We start from the raw sequence: 23,083 nt of genomic DNA, 5'->3' as shown, positions 1-23,083 counted from the left end.
GGCTGGGGGGGACCCACATGGGCAGGGACAGCCCCGTACCTGCCCCTCTCGGGGGGATGGCTCAGGCCCCGCAAGTTAAAAAAGGGAACCCGCCGGGAAGAGATGACACAAACTTCAGCTGGAAAGGGCGGCGGGGGGAGCCGGGGGACAGACGGGATGAAAAAATAAACGGAGGGGGAACATTTGGGAAGTGTGGATGCAATGTGGGCGCTTTCGAGTTACACCAGGGAAATGCAGAAGCAGCCCGTGTGGGCATTGCTAGCTGGGGCCTGGCTGAAAATACAAGCCGTAAAAGAAGTGAGAATCTGGGAAAAAATTTACAAATGGTTTTGTTTCAGTTTGAATCAAATATTTTGAATAGAGAATTTTTTTTTTCCCATCTAACCCTCTCATTTTTAAAATTTTTTGTAGGTCAGTCATTTTCACCAGAAGTTTCCAAGCCCAAATGAAATACCTCTTCTTTCTTCAGCTTCTCCTTGGCAAATGGCAGCGCCTAAGCCGGGTTCTTGCTTCAAATCTTCCCTGAGCTCCGCACTGTGCTGCAGCTATGATCAGCAAGGCTTTGCTCTGCAGCTCCAGGGGATGCACTTTGGGACATTTCCAGCAGAGAATCCTGGATTTTGGAGCCTGTGAGTTCCAAAGACAGTCAGATCATCTTCCATGTCAATCCTTTCCCTCTCACCTCCAGCTCCAGACACTTCTTCCCCCTGCCTGGCCACCTGTTAGCAGCGCTCAGGGAACACAATGGAAAGATGCCCATGGATAGGTTTCAAATTAACTTGAGCTGACTTTGTACCCTGCTTGTACATTACACATTGGAGCTTGTGCTGTGGTTCAAGTTTTCAGAATTTTTCAAGTTTTCAGCCTGTCACCAGAGTAGGTGCTGGGGCCTCACCCTGTCAACTCTCTGTCACATCAACCCTTGCACCTAACAGGTGCAGGATGAGCCTCTCTCTTTTCTCCTTGATGCCAGCATTTGGAGTTCTAGTCAAGCCTATCTTGGGAAAGAAAATCTGCTAGTGGTAAAACTGAAAAAACTTCAAAATTCTTATATATATATTTTTTTTTTTTAATTTTTTTTTAAAGCATCCTCACCATAGATATTACCAGAGCTAGGCTGGATTTTGGGTGGTACATATGTGGGTTTTGTTTTTAATGTAGCTGGTATTCATTAGCTAAGAATGGAATAGATCCATTTTTCCCAAGCTGACTTTGCACAAACTAGACTCCACTTGGAGGGCTTTTTTGTTGATTTATTTTTACCTTCTTCTTCATCTTGTTTTCAGCAGGGATCAAAACAGACCCTGGTTTTCTGTCTCCCAGCCAGGCCTAGCAGGCTCAACAGGATATACTTAAACATCAAAGCTGACAGTGAATTCTCATTTTATTCCTGAGAGTAATACTAAAAACAGAGAGAAGCTGAGGGACAGTAAATGTTTGATGATTCAATACAGAGGAGAGACCAACCTTCATCAAACAGATTGATGAACCCAAATTGAAGGGCCTGCTGCAAGGGACAGTCTGCAGGCAGATGCTGGAGGTGTTTATTTGCTGAATTTGTTCAGCATTTGAAATGATTAATTTCTGGTGTCGAGTGTTTTACTCACTGCCATATTCCTGCACCAATTCCCATTTAGTCTCCTACTAACTGAGGTGTTTATGGAAGTTATTGCTGGCTGCTAATCCTTGGGAGCAATTCACAGTGTCTGCAACAAAAAATGACAAATTTTAGAGCATGTTGAGAACCTTATTTTTTAAATTCTGATGAAGCCTTTGCTGTTGCAATGAGGGAAGTTCCCTGGATTACAGGCCAAGTCTCAGTTCATGCTCTCCCTGTGTCTCTAGTGCTCCTCATCAGGAATTCCTGCCTGTTCCTCTCAACCTGTTGAAAGACTGCACAAGTTTCCTGGCCATGCCTTTCAGGCCCCACATTAAAATGATGTGCCCTAAAAAGCAGCTCAGGTTCTGCTTTATCCAGGTTTATCTCCACACTCCCAAGGAATCCTTTACAACTCTGTGCAGAAAGTACAGGAGTGGGGGTGGAAATCAGATGTTTCTGCTCACCAGAGAATGGTGCTGTGAAGTACCAAATGTTCCAAGGCTACATTTATTTAGATTTATAAAGTAAAATTAATCAAGAGAAGTCATTCATTCCTAGAGTGACTTGAGAAAACAATCTCCAAGAAAAATCCACACATCCACAGATTTCTGCCAGGCTGTCAAAAATTAATGTCAGCTAAAGTCCTGTGATATAACTTTGGAAATAATAAACTAGGTCTCGGCTCATTTCTCCCCCTTGTTGTAACTCTGAATTTCTGTGTTTTTTCTGCAATACAAGATCCTGTGCCAATATAATTGATTGGGGAGGGGGAGCAGGAGGGAATGACAATCTTCTCCGGATCTAAAACCTTCAGTTTAGACTTCCTATAAGCAAAATCTGCATGAGCCTTCTATAAAGATTTCATAAAGTTGGATTCTTTGTGGGTAAATAGCTACACAAAATCAAAGAAACACAATCCGGATTTCAGCAGAGATAACAATCTGACAATATTTTGGATCAAAAGCCTAAAATCACAAAGCGATTTGTGAACAAGACCAACACATTTGGCTGTTCTATTAGAGGCTGACTTCAATCAAAAATAGGCTGATTTGTGCCTAATCAGTTTTCTGTAATGTGAAAAAAAATATTTCTTTGTTGCAGATAGTTTTAAGTAAAGCAACACATGATTGACTTCTATTTAGGAAGGATTAATCCCTATCATTGCAGATATCTCTCCATCCAATTTATTGCCTCACAATGGGTGAGGTGCTGAGTTTTGGGTTGAGGAGTGCTGCAAAACAACACTTTTCCATCTATTGCTGTTGCCCTTCCTTTGTCCCTTGCTGTCAGTCTGAGACCTGTATTTTGTCACCTGTGTTTTATCTTCCACTCCCTCTTCTAGACAGGAGTGGGGGATAATATCCCACAGTAGGGGATTTCTGCTTCAGACTTGTGCTGATCTCCTGCAAAAGGTGACACAAATTGGGATTTCCTTGAGTTAATTCATCCATTGCCACTGTGCTTTAGGGACACACCCCTCTGCTAATGGGTAAAGGTACCTTGAGTTTCTTAAACATGAATTTTATACACAGAAAACACTTGGAGTGTACCTCCAATCCTGGGTTATCCACAAATCCCAAGAGTTAGCAGTCACCTATCCTAGTGAACTGAAATCTAAAAAAATAGCAAATAAATTACAGAACTAAATGAGAACACATTTTTAAAAGGTTTTAATGGGACTTACAAGTGAGACCAAATAAAATCAATAGCAAAGAGACCTGAGAAGAACTCGATATATAACACCAAAATTGTCTGTAGACAATCATTTTTCAAGACTAGAACCTGAATTTGCAGTCTTCATGCAGAGATATAGATGGTACCAGCACGCCTCACTCAGAGTTACTGGGAGTTGCTCCAACCTGGAAAAGAAATGAACTCTGAGGAAAGTTTGTGCTCAGCTCCTCTGGATATATTTTCAACTACATTAAAGTATTTTGTACTATTAAAGGTACTCAGTGATCACTATCAGAATTTAATTCAGATTACAGAAGCTCTCTGCAGGCATGTAAAATCTTTTATCTTATCCCAGCCACTCTTTCTTCCCTGTTGTAAAGTTCAGGGCTGCTTTGTTCACTAGGATGCTCCAGGTCAGTATGGGAAGATTGTTAAGAATTACACAAGGAATTAAATTTCAAGGAATTGAAGAACTCTCACACCTCTGATAGGAAGAAGCAGAACCCCCAACCCTTAGGCAGTGGTCCAGTGCCCTTAATTTCTACAAGCAGGTCACTGAGCCAGGCTTTGGGTTAATCCTGGAATTTCACAAAACCAAGTTGCCTTTAGGTTGAGTCTATAGAACAGTAATTCGAAAAATGAAATTCTAGATGAAGATGATCATTCCATGCTCTGAGGTGTCATGCTCACAGTAAAAATGGGGCCAAGAGGGAGGGAGGGTGAGGATTTGAGTGATGGCATTTGTCTTCCCAAATATACTATGGGATGGAGTCCTGCCCTTCTGGAAATGGCTGAACATCTACCTGCTGATGGGAAATAGGGAATATATTCTTAGTTTGGCTTTGCTTGCAGCTTTGCTTTACATATTTAACTGTCCCCATCTCAGCCCCTGGGCTCTCTCATCCCGTGAGTTTCCCCACTTTTCTCTCTCTGGTTCTCTGCCCTCCCAATATGGGAACCTGTGCAATATTCAGGTTCAGTGGGGGGTGGCAGCAACACTGCACACTCTGCCAAGGGTTGCTTTAAAATACATTAAAATCAAAGGCAAGCTCCTATCAGAAGCACAATGATGGGTGTGAATGAGGAAGTGGTTTGGTTCTGTGTCAGACCTGAAATAGGAGAAAAGCTCCAAATGACACATCAACCCAGAAGGAAGATACCCAGAAAAAATATTTTTTCTCCCCAATGAAAAATATAAAATAATTAGAAATAGATATAACCCCCCTAAAATTTTGACTCTGTCACGTTTTATTTTTCAACTAGAGTGCAACAGCAATATATTGCTTCAAAATTTAAAAAGAGGTCCTGTATTTTCAGAACATTTCCTTTATTGAAGTCTTTTTGGCTGAAGATGCATGTCACTAAAGCAGAGTAATTGCCTGGAAAATATTGATTAGCTCTTGTCAAACACCCCTTTGCTATTCAGTATTTCCATTTTAGCACAGTCAGCATTCCAGCACTGGCACAGGAGTTGAACTGGTTTGTGTTCAGTTCCCTAAAGCAGCCCCAGTGCAGTCCCATAGACTGAGCTACTGCAGCTGCTCTGCCATATAAATTACATGTGACGACTTGGACTAACTTAGCAAACAATCCTTTCCTGAGCTGTCTGCTAGCACATTGCTAATTAACAATTAATTGCCTTCAACAAGACTCCTGCAGAGCAGATGATGTGATACTGCAGATGTTTCAGCCAACTTGTGTTCCTGTGCAGTGTTGCAAAGAGCCCAAAGATTTCTTTCACTGTTTTGCTTTTTGTATTGCTGTTTTTAATCAGATATATATTCCTTTTGTTATTTTAAAAAAAATATGTTGCAGTACTTTAATACTGAAACTCCCCTTACTAAAATACTTTCTTTACAGCTGTGAATCATCAATTGTTGGCTGACACCTGTAGGTTTATAACCTGAAAATTGGGTCAAAATAGAACTTAGCTGGCAGACCAGAAAAATAAATTCTTATGAAACTCCACCCAATTATGGCCAGCAAAAGCAACACCTCTGATTCAAGAGCCAAAAGAGAAAATACTCTCAAATTTTATTACATCCACTTACTAAAAATGCATGGACTTTATTGTCTTTCCCAGCTAAAAGAGGGAATATTTTATTGTAGACTCTAATCCACTGGGAAGGCAAAAAGCACCAGATTATCCAGAATTTCATCTCTGCTAGACAATTTTTTTTCCTAATGACTCCTTAAAGGTGAACAAAGGAACTCAATGAGAAAAGAAGCCTCCAGCAACAAGACAAACATCTCATCTGACAGAAAAGAAGATAAGAAAACCCACAGGTGCACAAAGCTGGGCTTGGTGGAACAAAGACCAGCAGGGAGATCCTGACTTTGCTGGCACAGATTCCAGGAGCCTGACAATGGGTGCGTGATGTTGTTTTACACTACAACGACACAGACTTTGAGATTCAGAAGGCTGAAAATGACTCCTTTCTTTTTGGGATGTGTCTCCCTTTTATACTATTTTGCACAGACCGATCTGATTGGTGACACAAAGGCAAACCTCTTCAATCACATTGGTCAGAGCAGAGGGACATCGAGAAGAGTCTTTTCTAGGAAAAGGAATGAATAATAGAAGTACAGTTGTAAAAACATTTTTCCTGTTTACGGAAAATTCTTTGAGAAAAGAATTTCAGCAAACCAAAACACCTCAGGCACGGAACCAGGGCTACAGGTGTGGTGGGAGGGGAGGAGGAGATGTGGGAATTGCTGCTGCATTTTTTCAGAACTGGATGAACAATTCAGGCACAGTGGACAAAATAGACAGAATCCTAGAAGTGGGAAAAGCCTTCCTGGAAATTTTCAGACAGCCCTGAGTTGATTTTAGATTCTTCCTGCAGAGGGTGCTGGGCATTGCCCAGGCTCCGCAGGGAATGGTGACATTCCCAAAGCTGTCAGAGCCCCAGGAGGGTTTGGACAACACTCCCAGAGATGCCCAGGGTAGGACTGTTGGAGTGTCTGTGCAGGGACAGAAGTTGGACTGGATGATCCTTGTGGATCCTTTCCAACTTGGGATATTCTATGATGATTTTTATGTTTCAAGATATTTCTGACCATTCCTACTCCCTCTCATCTCAGTTCCTTTCCTATCCACAGGACAACTGAAACTGATCCTACAGGGTTTGACTATGTTGTAAAGAAAAGCTGAAAATACACTTGTCCCAAATTCTTTTCCAAATGTCTGGCACTGAGGAGAATCATCAAACTCCCAGAAACACGCAGCTTAATCCATGGAAAACTGAATTAGGGAGAGAAGGAATTTTGCTGGAGGTCATTATATGCATTACTTCTGCCAAGGGTCTTTGTTTGACTCCCTCCACACCCTGATGTTTGTAGGGTGGGTTATAGGTAATAAATCAGGCAGAGAGGAGACATCCCATATTACCTGAGACATGGAGGTCTGGTTTCACAACAACAGAAGGAAAAAGAAGTTGTGCTCGTTTCTTTTTGCAGTCTGCAATAAGGAAGGCAATAGTAGAAATAATCAGTTGGGATTCGTCCACCATGTTTTAATTTAAGCACAACATCTGGTGAATGGAATTCTCAAAGCAGCACCTCTTTCTTAAACTCTTTCTCTAAAATTTACTTGCAATTTTTTTTACTGGAAAAATTCCCTATGCTGAGGAAGGCTAGGCATCAATTTAAAAAAAAAAAAAAAAAAAAGATTTTTTTTTGAAGAGTAATTTTTTCTAAACATTGTTGCAGCCATCATTCCTCCTGACTAGAAGTGTGTAGTTAATTAAAACAGGAAGAACACATAAAGATCTCATTTTCAATGTTTCAATGTCACTTTTACTTTTCCCACTGGGAAAGGAAGACTTTGTTGATGGAGTCAAGACAAACAGGACTCCCCTAATATGTCAGAGCACAAGTGACAGTGACACATCCACAAACATCACATCTTTATCAGCCCTGGTGTCACGACCATGCTATTTTTTGGGAGCATCATTCTGTGTTTTGCAGTCAACTTCTCCACCTGGTCTTGAGATTAAATGTCATTTAAGAGTAGAAAAATTGCACTCAGAAGAGGAAAATTTCCTCTGCAGAGGTCTCCATAATCACAACCTTTTAACTTCTTCCAGACTACAGAATATGCTGCAAATAAACACAATAAAATTTTCCACCAGTGCATCATTGACAAAATTTTCAGCATATTCAGCTTGAAGTTAATTTCTAAAGATATTTTGCAAATTTGGGACTAAAGGTCCCAATGTTTTCAGGAGTCAGATTACCAAGGTGGCCTTTTCTGGAGTGGGGCAGAATATGGCACATGGTTCATTGTTTGCAGCTCAAAAGGGGTTTATGCACCTTAACATAAAAACATCAACATAAAAACATCAAAACGCTGATTGTTTTGATGATTAAAGTAGCTGAGACTAAGGAGATATGGCTTTATATCTGTATATCTGTGCTTTTATCTCTCCAGAAAGTGGGAGTTTCCTCAATTCATTACTAACTTTACACGCAGAATAGAAAGCTGTAACCCACACAGCAGTAGAAATGAAGGTTTTCAATCAGGCAAAGTTTTCTTCTGAGGTTTGTTTTTTAAACCAAGCAGGGAGGGTGTGGAGCAGCCAGCTCTTAGTGCAATTAATTTCAGGTCCATGATAAGAAAGTATTAAATTTCAGATGATAAGAAAGCATAACATTGCAGCTGCTTGTGTTACACAGGTTTTTGATTCTAACTTGATTCTTATTTTAAGTCCTTTAAGCTAAATAAGAGTTTCCCAGTTCAGCCCTGGGCTTTACAAGAGCCTTGAGCAAGCAGCAGAGCAAAGTGTCCCTCTCCTCCAGCCCTTGGCCCACAGGGATGGTTCAGCTGCTTCCAATGAAGGCAGAACGTACAGGTGAAAGACCTGAGTTTATACAGAGAGAGCAGCTGCCCTGAAAGCTTTCTCCTGTGCTGTTGTACACTCAGCACTCAAAGAAATAATAATTTATGTCCATTTGCTGCATGGCCAGTAAATCCACAACAGGCCGTACGTGTTAAATGTGCATTTTGTGAACTGCAACACAAATCATTACCTACCAAATATTTCTATGCTCTCAAAAGTTTCTGCACCCTGAAATGCACGCTGGGGTTTGTGCACTGACCTTTTTTTTTGCAGGGCTGTGGTTGTGTCACAGCACAATGACCCATGGAAGGCAGTGCCATCCCACAGCAGGACACAGGCTGAACTTTGTGTTCATTCTTGAGGAGGAATAATGGAATTGTGGAATATCCTGAGCTGGAACCATGGAATTGTGGAATATCTTGAGCTGGAAGGGACCCACAGGGATCATTGGGAGCCACAGGGATCATCAGGTCCAACCCCTGCCCAGACTCCCCAACAATCCCTGGAGCATTGTCCAAAGGCTCCTGGAGCTCTGGCAGCCTGGGGGCTGTGCCCATTCCCCCGGGAGCCTGGGCACTGCCCAGCACCCTCTGGGGGAAGAACCTTTCCCTGATCTCCACCCTAAACCTGCCCTGGCCCAGCTCCAACCCCTAAAACTCTCTGTTCACACTTCATACTCTTGTACCTACAGAATTTTTTTAAGCACAGGAGCCCTCGGTGATTTCTTGAATTGTTTCAGTGCCCCATTGCTGACAGCATCCTGAAGTCCTGAGTCTCCTTTTCTAATTGCAAATCAGAATCCTGGCCAGACACAGAAAACAACCCATCTATGAGTCCATTTGATTAAAACAAAATTTGGCTGCTGCCTAATGGCTTGCTCAGGAAGCGTTTGGGTTGCATTAAAATGAAGAGGCCAAAGCAAGTTCCTGAGCTGCATTCAAAATCCAGTGTTAAAGGTCAAAATACCAGAGTGAATGGCACCTAATCTGTGGAACAGCTTTCAGGAACTCTTTTTGCCACCTTCAACATTTACCACTCTATTCTTAGCTGAAGCAGATGCAAATTACGGTTTCCTATTAAAACAAATGACATATTCAAGAAAACTTCTTTGAGGAAACCGGAATAGTTAAATGCAATAAACTTATGACACGCTTGAGTTCTGTAATTAATCTTATTTTCCCGTAAGTAGTTTAATCTTAATGAAGATTATTGTTTTACAAGATATTATTCTAACAGAGATGTTGTTACTACCCTTTGTTAGGTGCACTGAAATATCTGAAAATCTGCCCAAATTACCATTTCAACTCTACAAGCATCATCCTATTCCAATTCTAGGCTGAAAATAAATCCTCACTCTGCATCAACAACTATGAAGAGTCTGAAATAATTCATAGTGCTAAACATATATTTTCAAATTTGAAAAAAATGTATTTAAGCTTTCTATGTTACAACTCCTAATTTAGATGTTTTTAGAAGGAAATATATATTTCACCTATGTTTAGTTAAAGAAGGGTTACGTTCTAGTGTATTATGCTTACAGTTGTTTTCTTCACATTTTCCTCTTATATTTGAAGGCTTTAAGATTATCGTAAAATGCGTTTTCCCAAATGATTCCTCATCAGTTGTTCCTGACCCTGTGATACCACCCCTGCAAGGTCTTTACAGCAGGGCCTTCCTCAAATGGAAGGATTTCCTCAAATGGAAGGATTTCCGCTCAAAATTGATGTTAAATTAGCAAATAAATGTTCTTGTTTTCTTTAAAGACTTGGGGTGTGGTGTGCCCAAAAAGCAACTCCTGGTAAAATTCCCCTTCAATAACAATAATGAGCTTTCCTTTCTCATTGGTGCATCCCTAAATATTGAAAATTGAGTCCCTGCAAACACCAGCCCAGACCTGAACACGACACTGAAAACTAAATAGCAATAGTAGGGAATTTTAAAATACTCCTAAAAATTAGTAGAGTCCTTCAATCCCTATTTTAGAAGTTAAGCCTTATTTTCCTGGGATTTTCTGCAGCAAGTCATCAAAACGCTTGCACGCCTAAAACTCTCCTGACAAATCAAGGCTCGTTTTCCTTTGTGCTTTGAATGAGTTTTTCTCACAGCTTTTGGGGTTTTTTTCAAAGTAATAACTTCCAAGATTTTTCAGTTCACTGTTTTGAATGAAATGGTTTGAGTGGAATAGTCCAGCTGGATTGCCCTGTCAGCATTTTATCTTTATTTCTGTTAATGCTTGATAATGCCTCTCTAAACCAATTTTTATTATTGGCTTGCAAGGCAGAATTACCTGAATGTAATCAGATACAGCTTTTACATTAACTGAAATATGTCCCTGGGCCATAAAGAACTCTCTGTGGTTTTACAGCCTTATTTTAATTTATTATTGAACATATTTAATGTCACTGAATGTATTGTTTAATGCATTATTTAATATTTTGATATATCAATTAATGTTATTTAACATATTACTTAATGTGATAATAATTTTGCTTATAAATATAATCCATAACTCTTTTATAGACTATTTTAATTCTAGCATTATCATTCTGACATTATTGATCAAGTTGCATCTTGCATTTAGTTCCTTCATTCTAGATTACCTTAAAATACATTCACAAAAAAAACCACCTTAAAAAAACCAAAACCCAACCCCCCAAAAAAATCAACCAAAAAACCCCCAAAAGCAACAATAACAACAACAAAACCCTAAAATATCCCTATATTTAGACATGATAATGACTTAAAGTCTCCTGCCCATGGCAGTGGGTAAGAACAAGGTAATTTTTAAGGTCATTTTCAACCCAAAGCATTCTGGAATTCTCTGAAAATGGGCCTCCCATTCCCACTGTCTTTTTTATTAGTATTGACTGATTTTCTAAATCATGTTCCAAATCAGGCTGGGTTTACTCCTCTTCTGGATGAAACAGGTAACTGCTAATTTTCTATATTGTCCCATGCTGTTTCTACAGGTGCCTTCTAAAGATTGCAAAAATGCCATAAATAGACAAAATTCCCTGCTAAGGAATGGACTTCATTTATTTGTGTCATTAACTCGGGAACACCGTGCCTAATTGCTGCAAGGAGGGATGCACAGGACTGAACAAAATCTTGGCACTTCAAAAAAAGAAATGGAGCCAGCCTCGCCTGTTTTCCTGAGCAGCTGTGAACTCTGCCCAGATGTGCTGTGATCCAACCAACTCCCGAGGGAATGGCTGCAAACAGAACATTCCGGGTCACCAGCCCTGCCTGGAGCGGGTTTCACATCACTGGTTGGATTCTAGCAGATAAGCTGATTGAGAAACACCCCACTTAGATAGAAATAAATGTAGATACAGAATTCTTGATTCATCAGGGAAGATTTGCAGCAGCAGATTCGTGAGAGAGGCAGCAGCAGGGAGGAGAGAGAAATCCCACTGGAATTTTTTATCTCTCTGGGTGAACCATGAGTGCCCCAACATTTCGTCAGGGAGGAGAGAGAAATCCCACCGGAATTTTTTTTTGGGTGCTCCAATGTTACATCCCTGTTTCATCAAGCTTGATTCAATCTCCCACTGACTCTAGCAGCGGCTTAGAAAATTTTTGGCATGACTACTCGCCCAGAGGGTTGAGATCTATGATTTACAGCTGAATCTTCATGGCATGACTTATTTTTAAAAGAAAAGCCTGCTGTTGTTGCCTTGCCCTGTGCTGGCAGAGCAGAAAGGTACCGGGTTTTTAAAGTGTGTGATTTTAAAGTGTGTGATCTGCAGCAGTGAGTTCGAGCTCACAGTTATAAAACCTGCTCCTGTCTCCCTAAAACCTGCTTGCTGCAGCTCTGACAGGTATCCCAGGCTGCTGGATATGCACAAATCCCCCTGAACTTACAGCTATTGAAGGAGAGCCCTTTGCAAGGAGCAGCTTTCCTCCACCCCCTCCCACCCTCGAGTGGGCTCTCTATTATCTACAAAACGGGTTTCTCAGCGGGAGCTGCTTGACAACAAAATAGGCCCTTGGCTCAGCCACCCGATGTTGTCAGAGCTGAATATCTGCCTGGAACGGGACTTGATATTCCTTAAAATAAGTTCATTAACTATTTGACCTTTTCTACTTCCTAAGAAGATAAAAGTATCAATGCAAAGCCAAAACGCAGCCCTGGACCACCTAGGATGCTGTGACATGGTTTAGAAGCAGGGACGTGGGTGAGAGCAGAGCCCAGAGAGCACGGGGCTCCAGTGAAACCAGCTAAAAGTCATTAACATTCTCCAAGACTTTGCTGGGAGCTTCAGTGCCTCGGAAATTCGGTGTCTGCTGAGCCAGGGCACAGACAGTCCCTGCGCCCAAACATCCCCTCCTCAGGCTGAGCTCCCGAGCTGCCAAGTTGCCTCTGTGTTTATCACTTAAACAAGTTGAACAAAATGACTGGAAAACAGCAATAATTCTGCTCATGCTCCAATAATGCACATTTTGTTGCTGGGTAAACTGAGCAACTGCAAATCTGGGGATTCCATTAACTACCGTGCAATGATATCAATAATTATGTCTGTAGCAACGTAATTCAGAGCATTTTCACATCCAATTACATCACTGACACATGAACAAAAATGTATAAAAAATTATTTTCACTCTGACTGTTTTCTTGGATTATTTTCCAAGGGTTTACCCTTAAGACCATCATGAATTTGTCAATAACTCGAGCAACCAAACGACTGTGTGGCCTTGTCCTGTATAAATCCCATTTTTCCTCTGCCTGTTCATTTTCAATGTTCCCCAAAATACCAGCAACTGCAGCCTCAGGCCTCCAAGGCCTAAACCAAGCATTTAAGAATTTCAAATGGCAACACCTCTTATAACCAAAATCCAAAATTCTGTGTTTTTACAATAATTACCCAGAGACATAACCAGTTCTGGCCACCCACAGATCACAGATCTTACTTCAGGCTCTGGAACCACCCTGCTAAAACAGAAAATGAATTTTTACCAGTGGAAAATCTGTGTCATTTTGATCTCATTTCAAGTTGAGGAATAAATTATTTTCATCCTGTACCAAGTCTGAATGATTAAACATCTATACAGCTCCAGAAAAACTTCAGAATAACTTTTTCCAGCACAACCAAAACAAATCAAAGTTTTGGATGAGCATCAGTTCAAATGACCATTGACAGGATCCTGGAATTAAAAATGACAATTGAAAAGATCCTGGAGTTAAAAATAGTTTCGATATTATACTTGTAACAGACTAATTTATCACACTCCTATGGCCTAAAGTCATTGATCTACCTGGGGCAAATTTGTGTTGTGCAAAAACCAGTGAGAAAAAAAGGAAACTTTTCTTTAAATCCACAATGCTATTGATTTTGGATATAGTTATACAGAGAGGAGTTGGGAATTGGGGTCTGGACTTCACCCTGTAAAATGAATTTGAGAAGAGGCCATCTGAGTATCGCTGGAGTCTCCTAAAGCAGAATTTCATCTCTCATGCAGGGGAGTTCTGCAGCACAAAACACTAACCGGGGGATGCTACAACAGCAATACAATAAAATATCAGTACAACAGCAGCAAACAAAATCATGAGAACTTGCCTATGCTTAAAAATAATTGGAGAGATCCTAACTCCACTCCCAGATTTTATGTATAAAACTTCCAAAACCAACTTTAAATTGAATTGAAAGGAAGAACAGAGAGCAGCACTGTCAAAGCTGTGAGTCTTGGTGACATCCCTGGGTTTCATTGTAAAGGGAGGGGCAAAGTAGGTGATCAAACCCGTTAATTAATTAATGAATCCCCCTGGATTAATTCAATGATTTAAATCAGATGTGGTGGCCTGACCCCAGCTGGTAGATACATATTGCTGTATTACCTTGATAAACTCCATTTGCATGCCAAAGAAATCATCTGTCTTTTCACAAATGAGAGTTTTCTCTACTCTCAGAAAATATATATTTATGAACAGACTTAAACTGACTTCATGATATTGTGTTTTGTGGGTAAAAACAAATACAAGTATTCTGTCTCCAGAAGGCTGAAATATATTCTTTCCACCAGAAGAGGAAACAGGCACAACAAAGTTACTTCTCAAGCAGAAAATTGCTAAATCAAAAATACCAATACTCCAAACAGGAGATGTATATCAAGCATTGCTCATAAATATCACCTGATGGGAGGACAGGGATTCATATCTTCTACTAATTTTGTCTATTTATCTTTCAGTAGGAGCATCTTGTTTTTATTTGCCCTGGAAAACAAAAAAGATTGAAGTTGTTATACAAAAAATACGTTAGTTCTTATAATACCAGCCAGGGCAAGGGACTGCTTTTATTGCTCCACACACCAGACTGAGCAGTCAGTGCTTTGGAGCCTCTTTTTCCACTTTGAAAAGGAACATTCTTGCTCTGTCATAAGGGGGTTTGCCCAGTAAAGGGGCAAGACCAGCAGTAATTCTAAATAAAAATAAAATAAATAAAAATAAAACTTAAAAAATATTACAATGTGACAGCATCACTTAGCTTGATCCTTCAGAAAATGTCAGCTTCTCCCTGCCAAAATATGAAGAAAAAAAAGAGTTTTGTTTCCTGCAATTTTCTGACACAGGTTGACTGCTAATCCTGAGCAGGACTTGGGGGATATTTTCTCTCTAATTCCACACATTTGCTGTTATACTCTCAGTCCATTTATTGTGTGTTTGAGTAGATTGCTGGGGTTTACAAGCAATTATTCCCTGGCCCAAACTCTGTCCAGCTCAGTGCTCCATAGGACAATTAGGGACTAGTATTGGTCAAGAAGAATAATTTGATCCCTTTATAATTTCATTGTATGGCACTGTTTATCTCCTTATATCACAGTCTAGATGATTTGTGGCTGTTGCAATTTGTTTAATTATTTTGTTTAAATATTTTAATAATTTATTTAATTATTTAGTCTTCTGAGTTATCAAAACTTATTTTTCTGCAACACGATCATTTAAAATCCACAAGTATCTAAAAATACATTCAGATTTTTTATATGTAATGTATTTTTAATATATATACCAAAAAATAGCATTACGTGGATAAAATACTTTAAAGATAAAATGGAATTTGCCCTTTTTTTGCCTTTTCTAAACACGATTGAATGTAACAATTGTTCAGTGAGGATTCACTGGGTTCTGTAGCTACTAGGACACAGATTTTTTACACACTTTGGGGGAGAGATTACAGCAAAATAAACTGCTCAGAAAAGTTTGGCTGAGGTATAGTAAAGGCAGTTAAATGTTATGGTTTGGCTGATGAATACCTCATGAAAGTTAAGGACCCTTGGCCTTCTATAGCAGATTTCAGTCTAGATCTGAACACAAACTGCAGGAGGGACTTTAAATAATTCATCTGTAATTTCACATCACTGCAGAAATATTTCTACATGCTGCTGTCCACAGAGAAAAATGTTATAACCACCCTCGTAATGTTCTTTGCAGGTTATAATTTTCCTTGCAACCAATAAATAATGGCTGTAATAAGCAGAAGGTGATGGGAAGGCAGAGAGAGTTTTATTTGCATTTATCCATGGCATTATTTAGGCAGTGGTTAGAGCAATTTATGAAAGGATAATTTGGTAAGGCAGCAGCCCATCATAGATAAACATTTTGGGGAGAAAGGATGTGGGAAATCATGTTCAACTACAAAAAAACCCAAAAACACCCCCAAAACCCACTGAATGTGGTGGCACTGCTGAGCATTAACGAGATAAAACATTCCACGATTGATTGCTTTGGAAATCCATCATATTCCACTGCAGTAACAGCAGAAAATCTGTGGGTGGAGGTGCAATATCAACTGTGATAAAAGAGAATAGCCACCACAAAAATCACAGGAGATTATAAACCAAAGCCTGGCAAACCAAATGTTTGCACAATGGAGGAGCCTCATTTCACCTCTTTTGAGCATCTATATGTTGCTCTAAAATATTCAGCACATTCTGATTTCACCTGCAGCTTGTGCTGTGAATTTCAAATAATCCTGACCTCAATCTGGGCTTGAGGGAGCAGATTTCATGTTCTGTATTTTAATTACCTCTAAAAAAATGAAAATACTTTTTACTTTTCCTGACTAAAAAGAGCTGCTTCCCTCTCTGTTTTTTCCCTGAACCTGCTGGTGCTCATTAAAGAGTCCACTGCTACAATAACAACACACACTGTTTTTCAGATGTCATTAACAGGATTTAGTCTGGATGTGAGCATTTTGCTTAATTATTTTGTAAGTTGTTTTCTTTGTGACCAGGTAAGAACAGGGTTGGCTTGTGGGAATTACTCTGTGGTAATGGCCGGTGTGCAGACCAAGGTTCTCAGAATTTATCTAACATTTCCAGTTTTCTCCTGTAGAAATATTTGAAATTAGCTATACCACTACACAGTTATATTCCTATTTCCTTGTGGTTCAGTTGTGTCTTTGAGAACCAACACCCCAAACCAAAGGGATTCTCCAAAAACTAAAAATAAAGGGCAAAAATCATCGTGGAACTAGGAATTAACACTTTTTAAATATAGACTGTGAAAAGAAATTATACATTTCACATGAATCTTCTCTGTAAGAGCAAAGCAGTATGAAGCCATTTGAAAAACAATCTCAGTGTACCCATGGACAAGAGAAAATTCACAATTAAAGTTACCCACATTATGGAAAAACCCCACACGTGGTGGCCTTATGGGAAAGATACATGTATCCAGCACAAAAAGATATCTTCCAATATTCCTTGTGGAATAATCGGATTTGATCCAATCTTTGAATGTGGAGAACATGGAAATCAAGAGCTGCAGCCTTAAAAAAGATTCTGAGAATTAGGAATCATCAGGGAAACACGAAAGTTTGTCAGAGGGTACGTTCACTACAAGAAGTGAATTATTGCTTAGCCTTGGTACACATGACCAGACTGTAGAAACATGCAATCCCAGTGAATCGATTAAGCTTTATTACTTCTCCATAATTCAAAGAAAAAGTGTGTGGAAACTTGTATTCCCACACCGAATCCAAAGATATTGTCTGGAAAACGCACACAAAATTATTCAATGTTAAAAAAAAATAAATAAATAAAAAGGAATTAGCATTGTTCAAACCTTTCAGAATTTTTTGTTCCCAGTCTGGTCAACAGTTTGTTTTACAGGCATGAGACACATGAAATAATCTATATTACATGCACTCATTTAATTAAAAACTAATTGAGTCACAGAGTTCAAAAATACCTGTTACAAACAAAAATACTTTGAATGAAATGAAGTTTAAAAAAATATTCATTGTCAGGGAATTAGAGCTATGTTCATCTTTCTATTTTTTCCTCCCCATATCATTCTCCTGTCTTCAAAGGAGACATGGAGCAGCTTTACAGTGTTCTAGCGCATCTTGCTACAGCGTTCTTGAGTTAGGTCTTGGAAAAGGACTGCTAGCTACCTGATGGAGTTATTTTTAGGAGCTGAATACATCACCAAAGTCTGTTCTGCATTCCCAGAGCCAGGCCCAGGTGTCACACGGAGACTGGATGCACTCCTGAAGCCTGTGGGCAGGGATCCAACGGTGACGGTGCAGATCAGCACCGACACGGAGCAGTGCACGCTGAAAAATTGCTCCAGGCAGCCAGAAAACCTGCTGGAGAAAGGAAAATGTTGGACTGGCTTCCTGTGTGTTCATTCCTGGACTTCTCACTAAGGAAGAATGGGAATGCACTGCTAGGAGTTTAATCTCTGGGATAAAAGAAGAGAAACTTAATGGGGTTGATTAGAGGAGCAGAAGCTCACACAGACTTTGTTCTCTGAGCAGAAAGAGTAGTGCTCATCCAGAGGGCAGCCAGCATCACTAAAAGGCGTTAAAATAAATTAAAAAAAAAAAACAAACAAAAAAAACCACAAAACAAACAACCAAAAACAACTTGTGAGGCCTTGCACCCATGTACCAGTTCAGGCACTGGCAGTGGTGCCCAGAGAGCAAGTGTTGATTCCTGAGAAGAGAACAACATAAAGTACAACAGAAACACCTTGAAGTGCTGACACCAGGACACAGCTGTGCCACAGAGTGTCCTGAGTGGGAAGGGAAGGACAAGAATCACCCAAACCAACCCCTGGCCTTGCACAGACACCCCAACAATCCCACCCCAGCATTGTCCAAACGCTCCTGGAGCTCTGGCAGTCTTGGGGCCATGCCCATTTCCTGGGGAGCCTGGGCAGTGTCCAGCACCCTCTGGGGGAAGGACCTTTTCCTGATATCCAACCTGACCCTCCCCCGACATCATTTCAGGTCATTCCAAATCCCTGGCTGATGCCTTGGAAACAGAGACTGGACAAAGCTGGAGAATAAAGTAGATATATATTGAGAAGCCTCCAGGATCCACCTTGGGCAGGGCAGGAGCTGGATCAGGGCTACAGCCAAGGTGGACCCAAAATGGTCACAAAATGGCTGTTCAGTCATGAGTAATTTTTATAAGCTTTGGTCCATTTGCCTCTTGGGGTTTAATTGTCCAATTCCAGCTCCAGGTTGTGAGGTCCCATCCTTCTTGTTCCTCCCTTAAGCCCACCTTTGTTTGTGCTTTGGGCCTGAAATTGTCCTTGGTGTGCAGCAGTGAAAGGATTTGTTTTGTGTCCCTGCTGTGTGCAGAGCTGAGTGACACTGACTGTGAGCTCAGAGCTCACCCCTGGGCAGCACAGAACCTGAAACACATGGAAGATAAAGCTCAAGGCACCATGGTCAGCACAGAGTGATCAGTGTGTGCTCGTCCTCTCCCCCTCACGAAGGCGGCGCGGATCCTGAGGCCTCTCCTCCAGAGGAGGCCCCGGCTGCCCTCAGCCGCTCCTCCCCTCACGGCCCTCTGCCATCTTTGGGCCCTCCTTTGGACACTCTACAGTAGTTTAATAGTCTGTTTTGTATTTTGGCACACAAAACTTCCCACAATACTGAAAGTGAGGCTGCCCCAGCCCAGAGCAGAGCAGGACAATCCCCTCCCTGGCCTGGCTGGGCCTGGTGCCCTCAGGACACCAGTGTCCACCTTGCCACCAGGACACACCTTTACAGCCTCAAGAGAAGCATTTGCACCTCAAAGGCCATCTAATGCACTGATTTCTACTCCTAATTCTCCTCTGGGACCTTCGCTAAGTTACTTTTCTCATCCTTGGGATTTTTGGTTCAAATATCAGTTACAAGCAAAGCCTTTTCCTTTTGTTGGAAACCCCCGGGATGATGGCTTTGCTCCAGACACAGGTTTTGGGAAGAAATCTTGTCTCTCCCAGCACAAGGTCAGCCTGTCCTAGAGGGCGGAAAACCCTGTGAGCATCCATCCAGCATCACTCTCCTCCAAAGGCAAACTGGAAGCATATCAAACCCAAGGTGAAAGGAAGTCTAACTTAGTATAAAATGTTGATATTTGACAATGGTTTATCTCAGCATCAATGAAAGTGAAGATAAATTGTTTGAACATCTGTTCTGTCCACTGGTAGTCTTAGACAACGTGGTGATTTTTAGAGAATTAATTCGTGTTTTATAGAAATATATGGTATAAAATCATTTTTAATCCAACAAATAAAAGGTGATTGTGAAACTGCAGCTTCTGCCAGGAACAGGGGAAGCAGCACATTTGAAATAGAAAGAAGGGTGTCTCCACCAGGAGATGGGTCTCCTCTGAAGATGGGATTGCCAACAACCCAGTGATCAATACCTACATCTGCCTGGCTGTGCGTCCCAATGCAGAGTTCCCCTAAATGCAATCAGGTGTCCAGCCCTGCCTGGAAAGCTGTTCTTTAGACCAGGAGACAGGAAGAAAAGAATTATGAATATAGAACAGCGACTGAGTGGACAAAAGGATGAGGCAACCTTTTTCCTGGCCAAAAAACTGTATATAAACTGGCCCTGCAAGAGTGAACATTGTGAACAGGGTGAGATACGGCGTGATAGAGGCCGGATCTAAGGCTCACCCAGCACTGATCCCAGGCTCGGTGCTGGCCTTTGCTTGTGGCTTTTTCAAATTTCTGTTTGGCAATATTTCTCAATAAAATGGTTTATTGATGAAATTGGCTGATCGCTTATTACAGACAAGATGCTCTGGAATTGCCTCTCTATGGAAAGGCTCCTGACAGAACTGGTGGTGTGAATTTGTGAACAAATGATTCACACCAAACATTACACTAACTGCTATAACCACATAAAAAGGATTAGTCCTGGGATAGAGGCACAGTATTATTGCAGACCACGCTCTTGAGCCCTGAAATGCAAGTATCCCCAATACAAATATGCGAATGAAGCACAAGATTTCGGGTTACCTCTGTATCCTCCACTCCACAAAACCACATTAGCAATTTTTGGCCACATACTCACAATTTATAAGAATTACAGTTTTGTTAATATAGTGAATTTCATTGTGGATGATATATGCTAAATTCTTCAGTCAACTGCTATTAAAAAGTGCATTTCCTATTAATGAGATGCACAATAGAGATTTCCAAACTTAAAAAGGCTGTGGCTCTATTACGTTCCAGCATTTGCTCTTCCATTTGTTTTTAGGGAACTTATAAAACATATTCTTTTAGCTTTTATAGCTCAGAGTTTGTTTGAATTCAATAAATTGATTTAAAACCACTAGGGCAGTGATTGACTCCTGTCAATCACACAAGCACAGGCAGTGCTGCAGGATGGGAGAGGAGCAAGTCTCCAAAGGGCATGAGCTGAGATTTTGAGGATTATCAGACTGAAGGGTTTCCTGTTTCCCTGATTTTAGCATTTCAACCCCCCCGCCCCCCCCCCCCCCCCCCAAAAAAAGAGATTAAATATTTGCTGTAGAAGCAGAGTAACTAATGAGGTGTTAACAAAGTAATAAATGCAGGAAGGTAAATTGCAGACCCATTTAAGAAGCCAAGCCACAGACAAAGGCAGTGCTATCCCATTCCCAGAGCTACCAAAGAGTAACAGGCAAGATGTTCAACAAAAATCCTTTTCTGGCTGCCCTCCAAAGTAGTGGTCTGCTCTGTGAGCTACAGAAATGCTTCCTCTGCTCTACTCTGGCTCCAGGTCACTTGCTCACCCAGCACAGTGGCCAGAGTGTTAAAAACAAACCAGACTTAAAGTGAACAATCAAACCACTACATTTCCAAATCCTTGTGGTTTTTGTTAAGCGGCTATGATACTTAAATAGATACTTAAGGATCTATTGATTATGAAGCCTTGCAGGACAGGGTTATCTCCCAATTTATAACCAAGAAAAAAAGGCCAAACTACTTACCAGAGGTCCTGTGTGTAGCTGAGTAATCTGAGTCTCTCAAATTCTAAAAATGTTGTGGAGAACAAAAGATTTCTCACTCACAGAAAGGTAGGCAGCTTTTGGCAGTCCTCACCATCATTTATGGCAGCACTAGAATCCCAGCAACCATGCTTAGAAAACCACGTGCTGAATTTAGTGAGAAGTTCCAGCATTATTTAGAACTACTATGAAAATGGAAGAATTCATCAGCCTTATTTTACTTGCAGAGAAACCTCAGTGGGTCTTCCTAAAAAAAAGCTGATTTTACCCCAACTTCAGAAACACAAAACACCCAGAATAACCCCTATCCTTCCTTTGATATTTGGCATGGGGCACCAGCCTAGGAGATCCAGCATTTTCAGTTCTGGGGCTGGAGAGTGGAGGCCCATTGTTTATCTAGTCAGATCAGGATCCCTGTTTGGTTTGGATGAATTACATGATGACTATAATCAGAACTTGGGGATGGTTCATAGATAAGAAAACACAGGCAAAAGCTTTTGTGCAGCACTAAGTGCTGGTAATTAAGTATCACCCATTCTTCCTTTTATTTGGTGAAGATACCCACAGAATATCAATTAAAATTCCCCAAGTTACCACCATGGAATTCAGTTCTCCCCCTTCAATCAAGGTGACCTAATTTGACTCATCTCAGTTTTACTTTAATCTCCACAGTGCAACCAAATCTATCCAGCAAATGGGGCAGGACATCTGTTCACACAGGGACACGTATGAAATCCAAACTCATGCCAGGCGTTCACATTTGTCTTTTGATAGGATTTGGGAGGACCTTCCTTACAGAACCCATAAAAGTTGTTTACTGGTAAAGATGAAGGTGCCTGAGGAGATGCTTGACAAATGCGAACTGAGAGGGTGTTTTGGAAAACATTGGGTATTTGGTGTAAAGAACAGAAAGGGAAAGTTGGATTGTGGTGAAAGTTTACCAAGAAAATCTTCACCTCAAGTCTCTGGGAATGAGAGGAGACTCCTCCTACTGAGGCAACGCTTCCCCAGTCCCAATTCCATGCCCCACTGCCTGGTGGTGGGCTCGGGATGCAGAAGTTTTCCTCGTGCCCCCTGTGCAGCTACAGGCATTTATTTGTGGTAAAGTTTTCTCTTGGTTCTTTCAGTCCTTCTCACCTCTTAGGGGCCTTGACAGCATTTCTCTGAGCCCAGCTGAGTGGGAGCTGCTTCCTCGGGATGTGTGAGCCTGAAAAGAGAGGGACACAACCCCAGCCTCGGCTTTTATCTCCTCCTCACCTTGGTTTTAAGCACAAGAGTTGTGGATCAGGGATAACAAGGAGCTGCCCCTATACTCCCTCCCATCCCATGGTCCCCTCTGGTGCTCCATTATCAGGTGTCTGATCTTAATTACACCAATTAACCCCAGGAAAAGATGAAGGCTTGATGGGGCTGGGGGAGAATTTTTCTGAAGCCTCAGTGTAAAGGTGTGACTTTGGTAGTCTCTTACGTTTATGTTTTTAGGATCTATGTTAATGTCCTTAGGATTCATCAGCTTTGCAGCAGAGGAATTTTGAGCTCTAAGACAGACAAGCGATGGATCAGGGATGGAACAAGCCCTTTAAAAGGCTTCTCAGTGCAACTCATTTTTGCTGTAGTCTTTATTAAATATAACCTGTGTGATAAATATAGAAATGTAACCCATGCCCTGGCTGCATCAAAGCATTCCTGCAATACTCTCCTTTATCGGAAAGATTGAAAAACACCTGGAGGGGAGGTTTCCCAAACCCCT

This window comes from Sylvia atricapilla, chromosome 11 (genome assembly GCF_009819655.1).
Source record: "Sylvia atricapilla isolate bSylAtr1 chromosome 11, bSylAtr1.pri, whole genome shotgun sequence".
Taxonomy (NCBI): Eukaryota; Metazoa; Chordata; class Aves; order Passeriformes; family Sylviidae; genus Sylvia; species Sylvia atricapilla.
Note: the sequence above shows the minus strand (reverse complement) of the source record.